Here is a 14,324-nt window from a genome sequence, read left to right as displayed (position 1 = left end):
AACATAAACTCCAATGTGTAAACTAAACAAAGTAATTGAAAATGTGTCATATTTCCATGGCAAATTTCAGATGGAAAAGCAGTATGTCTTGATTCAAGAGTATGCAGGGAACTCATTACGACTGGTGATGATAATCTGTTTATTCAGAACTGCCAACTTGACAGTCTCAGTAGGTTAGGTCATGCAGCTGAAAGTGCATAGCAGTATTGCTTCAACAAGATGTTGTTGAAAATGTACAACACAGCACTAGCTTACAGATCCTATAACTACTGACAGGGCTGGAGAATTAGCGCATCTAAACAATGACATAAAAGATTATCCACAGGAGTCTGTCGGTAGGGTCAGAAGTGAGTCGTTAGATGTGTAATCAGCCTCAGCCTTCTCCAGACAGAGGCAGAGTCATTGGCTGAGAACTGGTGTTGGAGTTTGTTCATTATCAAAGTCGTGGAGCACATCAATAATTAGCATAAACTGGTGATTTCCTTATTCTAAAACCAGAGCAGAAAGTTCAACTAATTGGCAATTTTGTAATTAATTCACTCACTCACACAATACATTGAAGGCATGCCCTGTTTGGAACATTATTTAGACCTCATATGGGGATTAATTTTGTTTTTTATATATAATATAATATATATTTTTATAGTGTGTTCTGTTTATTTTATTTTGTCTGTTTTGTTATGGTTTGTTTATTTATTGTTCATCTGTATAATGTACCCTCAATCAGGGCATTGTATACCCTGTTTTCCCCCAGTGTTTGTATCCGCAACACACTTCTAGGGACAAGAGCAAATGGTTGACAGCAGGTATGTTCACCAAATTTGCATTGCAAATGTAAGGCTTGTGTTTATATGTATATCGCCCCAACACCAGCTCACAAAGCTTCTGTACGCCAAATACCTGTAACGGCTGAGCAAAGCTAACATTGTATTTACAGAATAAAAGGTGACACACAAATATAAAGTGTTCCTTTGTTTACAGAATGGCTACTGATGGCACAACGTGTATTTTTATAATCACATGGCATTCTTTCTAGCAATCTTTCTGACAATAAAAGTATATAGAAACAGTTGTGTGCTTTTAGTGTTTGATATGTAACATGTCAACAATTGACACGTGTAAGATGAGCAGTTAGCAAAGTAATACAGAGGGAAGAGTAATTTATTGTATTTTATTCCTCAGTCATATTTGTATTGCAGAAATGACTGATATCTCATCCATAAAAAAAAAAAACTTACTCCTCTATTCCTCTTAGACGTAAAGGCCCATAATCTGCCCTATAGATGTTGAATGCATTCTGTAGTGAGAACACATTCAAACACAGGCTAATTAATGGAGGTAAAAACGTTATGTCCTACACCTCCATGAGAGGGGGGAAGGGTGAAAGGGGCGGGGTAAGATGGGGGCGGGGTGAAACGGGGGGGGCCCTCAAAACAAGTCAATCTGAGGAGGGCTGTTTTAGACAGGGTAAAAAGGGTGCTGTTTTAAATGATCCTTGTGGTATTTTGACCAAAATATGTTACAGACATTTCATTAAGACCCCAAGGAACCATATCAACTGTAGTAAAATGGGCATAATATGTCTCCTTTAAGACAAACTGGAGCATGACTGACAAGATAAACCTGAAAAACATCAACTACAGTTTTCTCCCTGCATTTGAATGCCTCAGCCAACCAGTCCAGTTCCAGTCTACGTACTTTTGTCTCCAGACTCATGAGGTCACTCTGACACTTGATCACTGAAATCTAATCCGTTAAGTTTTCATTCGAGGAGACAACTGGTCAGAATCTGAAGAAATTCAGACTTGAGATGTGCGAGAGGCCAAAAACCTGAAACCTTGACCTTTAATCTCCAAATCTAACCAGTTAAACCGTGAGTTAATGGGCAGATCAAAATATGAGGAATGATCCAGTACACAAATATACACAAGTACAATATCAGAGTACTCATAAGTATAAGTCCCCTGAATGAGCCAGACTTGTGCCACAACACATCAGTGAAACTCTTTTAAAAGCAAACACAGACAATCTGGTATTATTCTTATTATTCACACTGGTAAAGTTGTGTAAGTGTATTTATTCTCACCTGTGAATGGAATCAGCAGCAGTAGCAGATGTAAAGACATTTTAATCCGTTTGATTTCATCCATTCTTCTTCTTTCTCTCCTCTGCTTCTCGGCTCTCAGTAAAAAGTGCAATGTGGCGTTTACTTCCTGTTGATCACTTCCCCTCAGTGACATGTCTCCTCTGTCGTCATGTGCTAGTTGCATGTAGAGAAAATATCCATCAGCACCGACTTTCCCCCGTCGACCAGAGACTGTGTGAATATGTTACGATGAACTAATGTGCAGCAGGAGACTTTTAGATTCAGACACTTGTCATCATTCACATGAGAGATGCAAACATCAGGAGATTCAGTCCAAATAAAGGACGACACACGTCACCTCTGGAGCAGCTTCACATCTGGACTTTTATATTTTACAGGTGGTCGAGCTTGAATTTCTGTCACATGTTTATTGGTTTAATCCTGTGTTAAAAAAAACAATAACAAATTGCAAACTTATCTTGAAGTTACTGAATTAATGAAACTTATTCAGGTTAATATTTAAACACATGGAGCCAAGAGCTATTTAACCATTTGTTCAGGTCACATGTGCATGGAGGATTTTTCTGTAATAAGATTTATTAACATTATTGACTTGGGCTTCAAAATGTTCACGTGAATCAAATGTGATTCTGTGGTTTCCAGCTGTGGATTGAACTTAGTTTGCCTGTGGACCAATAAAGTAAATGAAGAAGTAACCGTCCGTCATGTCTCAGAGTCGTTGTCACATATGGTCACATCTTTAACTTCACTGTGTCTGAAGAGATATGAACACATCATTCAGTGTGACGAGCATCACGGTTTCTTCAGTAGAAACGAGAAGCTGCTCCCACTTCCTTCTCATTTACTGAGAAAGAGAGAAATGAAGAAAGAAAGAAATGTCTCCAGTCTTTATAATGAAATCGGTTGTTAACACACAAACAAAGACACAACAAAATCAGCATTAAACTCAACAAGAATCTGACCTTGGCTCTGGTTATAAAGTAAACAATAAACTCTACAAAATAAAATACACCATTTATCACATGAATTCAGGAGAAACAGTGACATGAAGGTGAGGTTCCTGTTTCTCACGTTGACCAACTAGTTTCCTTACAGTTAAATAATAACTTTAATTAATTAAAGTTACCTCGGGGCACCACCCTTCAACGGAAGGGAAAAGAGCCAATTTATTGATAAAGTCTCTTAAAAGTACTAATTCTGAATTTGGACCTCTGATAAGCCAAGTTGAAAGATATAGAGTTCTTGACAGTGTAGAGGTTGGCAAAATTCACTTAATGAAAAAACATTTGTGAAAGAAAAACATTTAATATGAATACAATTGTTGGGGAAGTGTCCTAAGATCTGACCTCCAAACAAAGGGGAGCAATAAGACTGCGGCCTGCCAGGCCAAGCTGAAACCAGTTTGGCCAGTTTTCTGCTTTGCATCCCCACATTCTTCAGACATCCTGGAGCCTCGCCCAGCAGGGGGGGCATATCCTGTGTCCTTCAGGGACCCCCACTGTGACTCTGAAACGCCCACTGAGGTCGAATCCCCGCCCACTAAGGTCGGGACCCTGACATTCTCATTGGCTGAGAGCCAACTGAGGCTCATGACCACTTCCTGAGGAGGCTGGTACCTCCCAGGTACAACAAAACCGTTGTGCTCCCAGAAACCTTTCTCTTTTACTCAGATGCCCAAGCTAAAACAGAACCCTTGGGGTTTTACTAGTTAAGTCGGTATTTTTTAAGAGACTCTCTTTGTCCTCTCTTTCCACGCTGCTCAAGTTGTCTTCTGACATCAAGAGGTCTAACCACACGACTCAGTAACTAAGGAGGCGATTAGACGTTTGTTTAATATCATTTTATTTGAAGTCGTTTCATTTTCTTCTTTTATCTCAGTCAAAGTTTTATTTTTGATAGGACTCTTTGCTGTTTTAACTTGAAAGACCGAAACAGGAAGTGCCCCGCTGGACGGACTCCGACACTTCCATAGACTTTTCCTTTTTTTCAACGATCCACAAACGGCTTCCACAAAGCCGTTCCCTGCAGAAGCGCGACGTTCATCCCGCTGAGGAGTAAGAAGCAATCCACTCCGTTCCTGTGAAACAGCACGTTCTCCGCTGTTACAGAAGAAAGACGAAGTTTCATTCCGTCAAGGCAGCACGAGTAATTCGCATCCTTTTACGGTCCAGCGGTCGAGCTCCGGAGCCCCGCTCGAGAGAGACCACGTGATTCACTGGCCCCCGACACATTCGCGCCGAGGCGCAGGCACACCGCGAAGGGTGATACAGTAAGAGACTTGATTATCTGGGCAGATACGTAGCGCATTGTTTAATATTTGAGTGTATTTGTTTGCGGGACCTCCGTGTCTCATTGTTTAGCCACGACGATTCGGCTACTTCTGGTTCATTTACGGGTTCTTTGTGTTAGTGTTTGAGCGCCGCGAGAGAAGCCTCCGGCCACGCTGTTAACGTCTGTGTTAGTCTGCAGTGAGTTAACCGATCAGAACCTCCACAACGTCCGCTTGGGGCTGAGTGGTTAAATCACTGTTAACTAATCTCTGGCGTGTTTTAAGAGCTTCTTTGAACTCTCCTGGCATGTTTTCTCTCTCTCTTCACTCTCTCTCTCTCTTCTCCTAAACCGACCTACACACGTTCCGATCTGTATTTATAATACAGTTCATGTCACATAGTTAAATCTATATTTAGAGGGCCTGAAGGCATCTTGCCGCCATTTTGACTCCAAAGCTGAACTAGAACAAAGAATCCTTTGTTCCACCTCCTCCTTTGTGTCTCACACGTGGTCCGGCGGCCATTGGAGATTGTTCATCTCTAGACCCGCCCTCAATTCTGGCTCTAAATTCATAACGAACCCGCCATTTTGTTTTGTAGTTTTAAGCCTAACATTGTCGGCCTCCATCTTAGATGTGACGTCACTACGTGACTGCGTCATCGCCACGCCCCCTTCTTTCTCTCTCTCTCTCTCACACACACACATACACACACACTTTGATAGACACGGACAGATGCACACACACACAGATACACATAGATGAATACATGTGTTTTCTTAATTGTGATAAATGCTGCTGCTGTTATGATCTTTGAAATATGGGAGTTTGTTAAGATGATGAATCATTAAATAACACTAACTTTATTTCACACACACACACATAGACACATACACACAGAGAGACAATTTGACACAGACACACACACACATAGAGACAGACATACATAGGTAGACCGCCGGTTTTACATGTATTTTCTGAATTGTGATAAGTGCTGTGATGTGTTTATCTTTGAAATATTGGAGCTTGTTAAAATGATGAATCATTGAATAACATTATAACTTTATTTCCCCTTTTTAATAAATGCTTTTGTAATTAAAGTATCTGTAGTCTGTGATTATTTGTGCATAAGTGTGTGAATACAGCTGGATTATGATTGCCTGTGCTCGAACTTCAAAGCCTTCATCGTTTATTAAATAATCATTAATATTAAAATATTGAGATTATTAATTTGACATTTATCATTATGAGACTGATAATTATAGTTTGACTCGTTGGTCCCTGGAAACCAGGGTGGTGCCCCTCTACGATAAGTTATGGCCTTATCATTTTTAATTATTTTTTATAAATAATCTTTTATTATTTTAATAATCATATTTCATGATTATTAATAATTAGCCAACGTCAAGTCTACCTACTATTGCACAACACAATAAATTATAAAAACACAAATTACTAAGGGTGGACTTACTAAATAAAGTTGTGTATGTGAGTATACGTCTGTATGTCTGTGTGAGTCTGTGTGAGTCAGTGTGCTTCCATAATGGCGATTGTCCACCCGAAGATAACGGACTATCCCATTTGGAATGTTTACGACATGTGGCGGGTCAGAGACATGAGTGCTGAGATATGTGTGTGTCTGTGTGTTGGTGCCAAATTAGAGAGGGTTACTAGATGGATGCAAGGAAAGACTGATGAGCATAACTATCATTAACTTTCAAATAACTTGTGATCACAATATCACAGCAACACAAATCAAACTTTACAAGGAATCGAATATATTTTAATGGGATTTACTTCAACAAGCTGCAATCAGCCCAAAGCATTGTGCATTTTCTGTGAGGAAAAGTTCTCAAACAGTTGCATGAAGCCAGCGCAGCTGCAGCAACATCTCAGCACAACACATCAGTGTCATGTCGGTTAGACACAGAGTTTCTCAAGAAGAAACAGTCTGACTTCATAGTTTCACAAGAAACGATGTGAAAAGTCTCCACCACATCAGCCACAGCACTGGAGGCTTCTCATGCTGAAGCCAAAAGGCCTTTCACCACAGCTGAGGAGCTGCTGCTTCCAGCTGCTGCTGCAGTGACCGAGACCAAGCTGGACACAAACACAGCAGATCAGCTCTAAACTGGGCCTTTGTCAAATGACACCATTGCTGCAGAATAGAAACGATGGAACAGACATTGTTGATGATGTTGTGTACAAACTTGCTGAAGCCTTTTCACTGCAGCTGGATGAATGGACAGACGTCAGTGGAAAGACACAGCTTATTGCTCTGGTGAGAAACATTGATACTGATGCTGTGTTGCACTTGTTGAAAACATATTTCAAAGAAGGAACATTGTTGAAAAGAGTTTGAGAACCAGTGCTGTAGGTCAGTGCATCATCACAAGCCCGGATCTGTAGGACAATCAATTAATCAATCAAACTGTATAAGCATCTTTCATCAGGTTATTGTAGGTCACTGCATCACCTTCACCACAATCTTTGACCCCTTTTTTTATCATACTTCCTTATCAACATTTGTATTTGTTGTGTTCTGTGAAGCACATTGAACTACACTGTTGTGCAATAGGAGTAGACTTGAAGTTGGCTAATTATTAATAATCATGAAATATGATTATTAAAATAATAAAAATTATTTATTAAAAAGAATTAAAAAGGATAAGGCTTTATCACTTAAGAATAGTAAAATAATTAATTATAAATGATAAGGTTATCCATTAAGAATAGTTAAATAATGAATGAAAACAATAAAATTATCAATTAAGAATGATACAATCTCTAACCCTATTACTTATCGTAGAGGGGCACCACCCTGGTTACAGGGACCAACGAGTCAAACTATAAATGTCAGTCTCATATGATAAATGTTAAATTAATAATCTTTATAGTTAATATTAATGATTATTTAATAAACAATGAAGGGTTATAAGTTCGAGCACAGGCTATCATAATCCAGCTGTATTCACACACGTATGCACAAATAATCACAGACTACAGATACTTTAATTACAAAAGCATTTATTAAAAAGGGGAAATAAGGTTAATGTTATTTAATGATTCATCATTTTAACAAACTCCAATATTTCAAAGATAACAACAGCAGCAGCACATCACAACTCAGACAATACATGTAATACCTGTGGTCTATGTACGTCTGTCTCTGTGTGTGTGTGTGTGTGTGTCTCTGTCAAAGTGTCTTTGTGTGTGTGTGTGTGTCTATGTGTGTGTGTGTGAAATAAAGTTAATGTTATTTAATGATTCATCATTTTAACAAACTCCAATATTTCAAAGATCACAACAGCAGCAGCATTTATCACAATTTAGAACACACATGTAACCTCTAGTCCATCTATATGTATCTGTGTATGTGTGTCTGTCTGTGTATGTGTGTGTGTGTGTGTGTGTGTGTGTGTGTAAATCAACATCATTTTAAAAAGTCTCTCAACTCAAACCTGGAAGTATCAACCTGCAGTATCTACATCATAGCATGAAACACTAACATGTCTATAACAGCCGGTTCATCAAGCTAAACGTACGATATCTATATGAAGATATACCATCTTATGATTATTATTATTACTTAAACACTGCAGCAGTAACTTAACCTACAGCTCCCCCTTCTGGCAGTCTGGGCAAAACGCTTTTTACAACACATTGGTTCATATACAATCATTCATAACATATCATCATACATTACATTTCATTTCATTTCATTTAGCTGATGATTTTATCCAAAGCAACTTACAATAAGAGCATCAACCATGAGGTACAAACCCAGAACAGGAAGAATCAAGAAAGTACAATTTTCTTACAAATAACAAGTCACGATTGTAATGTACAAGAATAACAGCTGGATCAGAAGAACATGAAGATACAGTATAAAATATTCCAGCTTTTGGACGACAAACTTCAAGAATCAATAAAATGGCTGAAAACTGGTTAAATCCAGTCCACACGATAAAAGTGACTTTTTATATCAAACTTTACAGACAGTCGGGCCTTGGCAGAGGTTTAAACTAAATCAAAGTTTCATCTGGGAACGTTCCCACCTTTGTTTCTTTTATATCTAATGAGAATCACATTATTATGAGTGACTTTGTTTTCACAGTAGAAAGTTTTAACTAATGATTCCTGATATAAATATATCGATGTCAAATGTGACTCTACTATTGTATGATTGTGACGTTCTCATAGAGGCTGCTGGGATCAGCTGAGGGTCCAGTAGAAGAGGAGGGAGCTTCCACAGTGCTGAAGGCCACTGCAACATCACCACCCTGGATCTGTAGGATATACAATCAATCAACCAATCAATCAATCAATCAATCAATAAATAAATCAATAAATCAATCAATCAATCAATCAATCAATCAATCAATCAATCAATCAATCAATCAATCAATCAATCATCTGTATAGCACCTTTCATCAGGTTAGTGTAGTTCAATGTGCTTCACAGAACACAACAAATACAAATGTTGATGAGGAAGTATGATAAAAAATGGACTTAAAACTAAAGACAGAATAGGATGTATTACACCATTATTACACATAATTAAAAAGTCAAATAACCTAATGCAGTGTTAACAAAACCATCACAGCATAAGAACATGTATTAAAACATTAAGAAACATCCAGAACTTATGATGACATCATAAACTCTATAAGTGACATGTTAGTTTCATCTGTGGCGGTGTGGCCTAGGGGGTAGAGTGGTCGTTCTTCAACAAGAAGATTGCCGGTTCAAACCCCACTCTTCCCCATCTGCATGCTGAAGTGTCCTTGGCAAGATACTGAACCCCTAACTGGCCCCTCATAAATGTTGAGTGTACTTAAAATGTAAGTCGCTTTGGACAAAAGCTTCAGCTAAATGTAATCTGTGAATGTTCCCACCTTGTTTCTTCTCATTCTGACAAGAATCACAACCAATGTTGCGATTGATGCAAAACCCACAACCAGACGAATGTACCACCACCAATCTGTGAACAGAATGACCAGAGCTTTAGTTTCCTGTTCAGTCCAACTTCCTGTATTTACACATGTTGTTAACATTAAATCCATCAACACGCAGCAGCACAGAGATGAATGAGAGGTGCAGTGAATATTCATACCTGTTGTCATCTCTTTGTTTCCTGGAGCTAGTTTAAGAAAAAGAAATGTATTAACAAATGTAATTTATTGGATCAGGAGCAGTTCATCGTGTTCTGTGTTTTCTCACCTGATGAAGGAGGGATGAAGGAAAACTTTCCCTCTGTGTCATGATGCTTCACTTTACATGTTAATGAGCTATAGTTCTTTATCTTGTCAACAAAATGGGATTTTGAGAAGCTCACATTGGCCGAGCAGTGAGACTGTGATGTCTTCAGGTCTTTGTTGTTTTCAGTCACATCCATATTCATAAACAGCCACTTCACTTCCCTGCAGCTTTCATATGTCGACACAGCGTCCCTTCTAGATGGTGACAGACAGCAGCTCAACGTCACCTCATCAGTTCTCTTCTGCTCAGTCACTGGTGATGATGGAGATATTGTGAGAGAAAGATAACATGAGTGAAACTATGTCCATCAGAATGATCAGAATGAGCATAATGTTTTTATGAAGAGACTCTTTTACTCACCATTGACAACAGAGATATAAACCAGATGATCTTCATATGGTTGTGTTGTCAGGTCAAACTGTCTGCAGTCGTATTCACCAGCATCTTCAGCTGTGACCTCCCTAATAACCAGAGAACAGTTTGCAGCAAGACGTAGTCTGTCTGCTTTAGATTTGGAAATCACAGATGTGTCGAGCTGCCTGTTTACAAACAGGTTTACTGTTGTATTTCCCTGTGCATCACTGAAGAACCAGGTAGAAGCTCCACAGTTCACATGATCATCTCTCATCTTGTCACAAGGCAAAGTGACTTCAGCTCCAGCTCTGATGATGATGAAGGAATGTTGGACAGCGAGCACTGTGGAGGAAATGAGAGAGAGACAGCAACAATTCCTGTTCAGTCCAACTTCCTGTATTTACACATGTTGTTAACATTAAATCCATCAACACGCAGCAGCACAGAGATGAATGAGAGGTGCAGTGAATATTCAGTACCTGTTGTCATCTCTTTGTTTCCTGGAGCTGGTTCGTTCTTTCCTTCTTAAGAAAAAGAAATGTATTAACAAATGGAATTCATTGGATCAGGAGCAGTTCATCGTGTTCTGTGTTTTCTCACCTGATGACGGAGGGATGAAGGAAAACTTTTCCTCTTTGTAACCATCATCCACTTTACATGTTAATGAGCTATAGTTCTTCATCTTGTGATCAAAATGGGATTTTGAGAAGCTCACATTGGCCGAGCAGTGAGACTGTGATGTCTTCAGGTCTTTGTTGTTTTCAGTCACATCCATATTCATAAACAGCCACTTCACTTCCCTGCAGGTTACAGATGGTGACAGAGAGCAGCTCAACGTCACCTCATCAGTTCTCTTCTGCTCAGTCACTGGTGATGATGGAGAAAGATAACATGAGTGAAACTATGTCCATCAGAATGATCAGAATTATCATAATGTTTTTATGAATAGACTCTTTTACTCACCGTTGACAACAGAGAGATAAACCACATGATCTTCATCTCTTTGTGTTGTCAGGTCAAACTGTCTGCAGGTGTATTGACCAGCATCTTCAGCTGTGACCTCCCTAATAACCAGAGAACAGTTTGCAGCAAGACGTAGTCTGTCTGCTTTAGATTTGGAAATCACAGATGTGTCGAGCTGCCTGTTTACAAACAGGTTTACTGTTGTATTTCTCTGTGAATCAGTGAAGAGCCAATCAGTAGCTCCACAGTTCACATGATCATCTCTCATCTTGTCACAAGGCAAAGTGACTTCAGCTCCAGCTCTGATGATGATGTAGGAAGATGGGACAGCGAGCTCTGTGGAGGAAATGAGAGAGAGACAGCAACAATTAAACTAAACCAAGAACAAGACTCATATTTTCATACACTTCTGAATGTGAGGATTCTTTTAGACATAGCTTTGTAAATTAAGAGAAAATGGATTTTGACTGACAAGATAAACCTGAAAAACATCAACTACAGATTTCTCCCTGCATTTGAACGCCTCAGCCAACCAGTCCAGTTCCAGTCTACGTACATTTGTTTCCAGACTCATGAGGTCACTCTGACACTTGATCACTGAAATCTAATCCGTTAAGTTTTCATTCGAGGAGAGAACTGGTCAGAATCTGAAGAAATTCAGACTTGAGATGTGCGAGAGGCCAAAAACCTGAAACCTTGACCTTTAACCTCCAAATCTAACCAGTTAAACCGTGAGTTAATGGGCAGATCAAAATATGAGGAATTTTCCAGTACACAAATGTACACAAGTACAATATCAGAGTACTCTTAAGTATCAGTCCTCTGAATGAGCCAGACTTGTGCCACAACACATCAGTGAAACTCTTCACTTTTAAAAAGCAAAAACAAACAATCTGGTGTTATTCTTATTATTCACACTGATAAAGTTGTGTAAGTGTATTTATTCTCACCTGTAAACGGAATCAGCACCAGTAGCAGATGTAAAGACATTTTAATCCGTTTGATTTCATCCATTCTTCTTCTTTCTCTCCTCTGCTTCTCGGTTCTTAGTAAAAAGTGCATTGAGGCGTTTACTTCCTGTTGATCACTTCCCCTCAGTGACATGTCTCCTCTGTGGTCATGTGCTAGTTGCATGTAGAGAAAATATCCATCAGCACCGACTTTCCCCCGTGGACCAGAGACTGTGTGAATATGTTACGATGAACTAATGAGCAGCAGGAGACTTTTATATTCAGACACTTGTCATCATTCACATGAGTGATGCAAACATCAGGAGATTCAGTCCAAATAAAGGACGACACACGTCACCTCTGGAGCAGCTTCACATCTGGACTTTTATATTTTACAGGTGGTCGAGCTTGAATTTCTGTCACATGTTTATTGGTTTAATCCTGTGTTAAAAAAACAATAACAAATTGCAAACTTATATTGAAGTTACTGAATGAATGAAACTTTTTCAGGTTCATATTCAAACACATGGATCCAAGAGCGATTTAACCATTTGTTCAGGTCACATGTGCATGGAGGATTTTTCTGTAATAAGATTTAATAACATTATTGACTTGGGATTCAAAATGTTCATGTGAATCAAATGTGATTCTGTGGTTTCCAGCTGTGGATTGAACTTAGTTTGCCTGTGGACCAATAAAGTAAATGAAGAAGTAACCGTCCGTCATGTCTCAGAGTCGTTGTCACATATGGTCACATCTTTAACTTCACTGTGTCTGAAGAGATATGAACACATCATTCAGTGTGACGAGCATCACGGTTTCTTCAGTAGAAACGAGAAGCTGCTCCCACTTCCTACTCATTTACTGAGAAAGAGAGAAATGAAGAAAGAAATAAATGTCAACAGTCTTTATCATGAAATCAGTTGTTAACACACAAACCATGATGCAACAAAATCAGCATTAAACTCAACAAGAATCTGACCTTGGGTCTGGTTATAAAGTAAATCATAAACTCTACAAAAGAAAATACACCATTTATCGCATGAATTCAGGAGAAACAGTGACATGAACGTGAGGTCCCTGTTTCTCACGTTGACCAACTAGTTACCTTACAGCCCCCCCCCCATTACTAACGGTGTACTTAATAAATAAAGATGTGTATGTGCATATCGTGTGTATGTCTGTGTGAGTCAGCGTGCTTCAAAAATGGCAGTTGGCCTCCCGAAGATAAGGACACTTTGAATGTTTACGACATGTGGCGGGTCAGAGAGATGTGTGCTGAGATATGTGTGTGTCTGCGTGTTGGTGCCAAATTAGAGAGAGTTACTAGATGTATGAAAGGAAAACTGATGAGCATAACTATCATTAACTTTCAAATAACTTGTAACCACAATATCACAGCAACACAAATCAAACTTATAAACATTACAAGGAATAGAATAAACAGTCTTTACTTAACCTAGTATAATTATTAACCCAGTTGTGTTACCCGTCCGTGGTAAGTAAAAAAGAAGGTGCTGTGCTGTCCTAAGTTCTGTGAAGTCGTCTTGCTGGTTGTGTGGCTCCTGCCTTTGTGGTTCTGTTGTGCATTCAGCTCCGTTGCAGTTCTTCGGCAGGCCCTCGCGTCGCTGCTTGAAGGTTGGTAGAGCTTGGATTTTGAGGTGGTTTCCCTCGCTCGGTGAGTGGAAAGCTGCAGCTCTTGGGCAGACAGAGAGGTGGGCTCCTCTCAGTTGAAGAGATGAGTCGAAAAGAGCGGTGTGCTCCTCTCGAAGAGGTGAATGGAAAGAGAAGATGTGAGCAGGAGAAGTCGGGATTCTCCCCTCGATGTTGCATGGAAAGAGAATTAAGAGGGGGAGACCTGGCCTTATATCGGTCCGGTGACCTCATGGGTCATGGGGGCCCAGAGGGACCAATAGGAGTTGAAACTTGTGTCCCTGGTCGGTTTTCACACCTCTGTGTGAAGTTGAGGAATCCTGGGAGACTGAGTCCTGGAGCCTCTGGTTTTCTCCAGAACAAAGGGACATGCGGCTTTAGACTTTTGACTACACATGTAGGCCCAAACTGTGGTTCACAAATACCATGTCCCAACAAAACAGAGCCAACACAATATCACCAGTATCATGAAGAATACGTTTTAATGGGATTTTCTTCAACGAGCTGCAATCGGCCCAAAGCATTGTGCATTTTCTGTGAGGAAAAGTTATCAAACAGTTGCATGAAGCCAGCGCAGCTGCAGAGACATCTCAACACATCAGTGTCATGTCGGTTAGACACCAGAGTTTCTCAAGAAGAAACAGTCTGACTTCATAGTTTCACAAGAAACGATGTTGTGACGCAGCCTGACTCGGAGCTGTGTCAACAAAGAGGGAGACGGACGAGGGATGAACAAAAACAAGTATTTATTATGACACTAAGGTTT

Source organism: Limanda limanda, chromosome 18 (assembly GCF_963576545.1).
Source record: "Limanda limanda chromosome 18, fLimLim1.1, whole genome shotgun sequence".
Lineage (NCBI taxonomy): Eukaryota > Metazoa > Chordata > Actinopteri > Pleuronectiformes > Pleuronectidae > Limanda > Limanda limanda.
The sequence above is the reverse complement of the archived record's forward strand: the minus strand, read 5'-3'. Positions refer to the sequence as shown.